This window comes from Gossypium raimondii, chromosome 8, assembly GCF_025698545.1.
Source record: "Gossypium raimondii isolate GPD5lz chromosome 8, ASM2569854v1, whole genome shotgun sequence".
NCBI classification, from domain to species: Eukaryota; Viridiplantae; Streptophyta; class Magnoliopsida; order Malvales; family Malvaceae; genus Gossypium; species Gossypium raimondii.
Genome location: NC_068572.1, coordinates 27,900,355 through 27,902,992, shown reverse-complemented (window position 1 = coordinate 27,902,992; position 2,638 = coordinate 27,900,355). Strand labels below are relative to the sequence as shown.

General features: G+C 34.2%; 1 non-coding gene across 1 annotated transcript; it reads right to left on the bottom strand.

The window, feature by feature from the left end:
- Window positions 1-2,133: 2,133 nt before the first annotated feature.
- LOC128032152 (small nucleolar RNA R71) lies at window positions 2,134-2,240 on the bottom strand. The gene has a single exon (XR_008188281.1). It is a non-coding gene; the product is annotated as a small nucleolar RNA R71 (small nucleolar RNA).
- Window positions 2,241-2,638: the final 398 nt, after the last annotated feature.

Sequence of the window (2,638 nt, the reverse complement as noted above, 5' to 3'; positions counted from 1 at the left end):
TTATTATAAATTAAATTTTGAAAAGAGGTCCAATTGTGCTAAACCGAGCACATGGGCTGCCCAAAACTGCTCAACATGCTAAACCAATCAGCTTGAATTAGCTTATCATTTAACTTGCAAATCAGCCCTTGAATTTTTCGTGAAATTGCATTCAAACCCCTCCAGTTATGAAGCTTTTGTAGATTTGCCCCTAACTAAATTTAGCAAGTTTCAAACATTCAAACTTGCCACATGTGTGGCCGGCCAAGGGGGTTTATGGCTGCTGATTTTTTTCTATTTTTAGCAGACAATCCCGCCCATAAATGCCCCCATTTTCCACTTATTTCAACACGTCTCTCACACCTTTCATTCCACACATCTCTTTTATTTTCTCTCTTCCAAACCTTCCTTTGCTTTTGATTTTTCCCATCGATTCCCTTACCGATTTCCCACTTGGATCAACCATCATTGGTAACATCATTAAAGTGCTTGCAGAAGCCTCGGTTCAACAAGAACGAGCGAAGAAGGAGGAGCAGAGCAAACTAGTCAGACTTCGGAGAAACACTGGATTTGATTCTAGTTTCCTATCCTTTAAATTTTATTGTTGTTTTTATGAACATGTCTATGAATATTTGTTATGTTGTTATTTTAAATTTAATTAACACGGCTTAAATTTAATTCGTGTTAGGTTGATTTCATTTCGTCCACTTAAGTTATTAAAATTATGTTAGTGTTGATATAGGTCTTGGTAAATTGTTTGATTAAGTAAAACCATGATTAAGTTATTCTTGCATTACTATTGTAAGGTAAATAATGAATTAATTATTAATCATATTGAAATTTTAATTAATTGACATGATCTTGAATCGATTGCATGTTTAATCTTCTAAGGTAGTGAGGATTAAATTAGCGACAGATTAAACGGTACATTAGTCTTGCATAACTTGCAAGATTATTTTGATTAAATTGTTTCAATGTAGGTATATATTGTTACCTCACTTAATCTTTTACTTGCTTATTAAAATTGATTAATTGTTTGAATTGGCATAGTAATATGTTCAAGGGATTAGTTAATTTTGTAAGTCTCGTATATGCTATAGTTAACAAAGTACCAAGTTACCGTGAATTATTTTGTAACAACATGAAAATTGTTTTAATAATATTAAGTTAAGAAATGTGATTAATCTAACACAATTATGTCATATTAATTAAAATCATCTTTCAAAACCATGCATTGGAACTTTTATTTTTATTTGATTTTATTTTACTTAGTTAAATTTTAGTTCTTAGTCATTTCCTCAAAATTAAAATATTTTTAATCACCAAAGTGTTTTTAATTGCATTTCATAAATATTTTCTTATACAGTCCCTGTGGGTACGATAAGTCGACATTTACTTGTCACTTTATTACTTGTTGCGATTGTGTACATTTACACATTTCCATAGATCCAAGTTTTTGACGCCGTTACCGGGGACTGTTTTAAAAGTCATTATTTGTGAATTTATTAATTTTACATTTTAGTTTATTTTTCTGTTCAATTTTAACTTAGTTAATTTTTTCTGTGTTGTTTCAGGTGTTTATAAGTATTGATCGAATTATCGATTTACTCCCCATAGACCCTGAAATTGAAAGAACTTTTTGACAACGAAGAAGACAAGCAAGTCAGAAAATGACCGAAGAGATGAACTTCGAAAATCCAAATCAAGGAAACAGAGCCAACCCTGCTCAAAATCCTATCCTTATTACTGATGATAGGGATAGAAATATAAGAAATTATGCCGTGCTAGTGTTTCATGATCTTAATCTGGGTATTAAGAGACCCAAAATTGAGGCACAACAATTTGAGCTGAAGCCAGTCATGTTCCAGATGCTTCAGACAGTGGGTCAATTTAATGGAATGCCTACCAAAGATCCTCACCTTCACTTTAGACTGTTTATGGAGGTGAGTGATTCTTTTAAGTTAGCCAGAGTACCTGAAGATGCACTACAATTAAAGTTGTTCCCATATTCACTGAGGGACAGAGGTCGAGCCTGGTTGAACTCATTGCCACCACATTCCATTACCACATGGCAAGAGTTAGCAGAAAGATTCCTCATAAAGTATTTCTTGCCTAGCAAGAATGCTAAAGTATTTCTTGCCTAGCAAGAATGCTAAGTTGAGGGACAAGATCACTACTTTCCAACAAATGGATGATGAGTCCTTGTATGAGGCATAAGAAAGGTACAAAGATTTATTACGGAAGTGCCTTCATCATGGAATCCCATATTGCATTCAACTTGAGACATGCTATAATGGTCTCAATGCTCACACGAGAATGGTAGTGGACACTTGTGCTCTCCTTTCTAAGTCTTATAACGAGGCTTATGAAATCATTGAGAGGATTGCCAGCAACAATTATCAATGGCCAACCAATTAAGCAGCGTCAAGAAGACGAGTTGTTGGAGTACATGAAGCGGACACTCTCACTTCACTTGCATCTCAAGTACCCTCAATTTCATTGATGCTTAAAAATTTTACCACTAATAGGTTTAATAATTTTGCAGCTCAGCCACCGAATCAATTTGAAAATGTAGCCTGTGTTTATTGTGGGAAAGGGCATTCGTTCGAAGAATGTCCATCAAACCCAGAATCCGTGTATTACATGGGTAACCGAAACT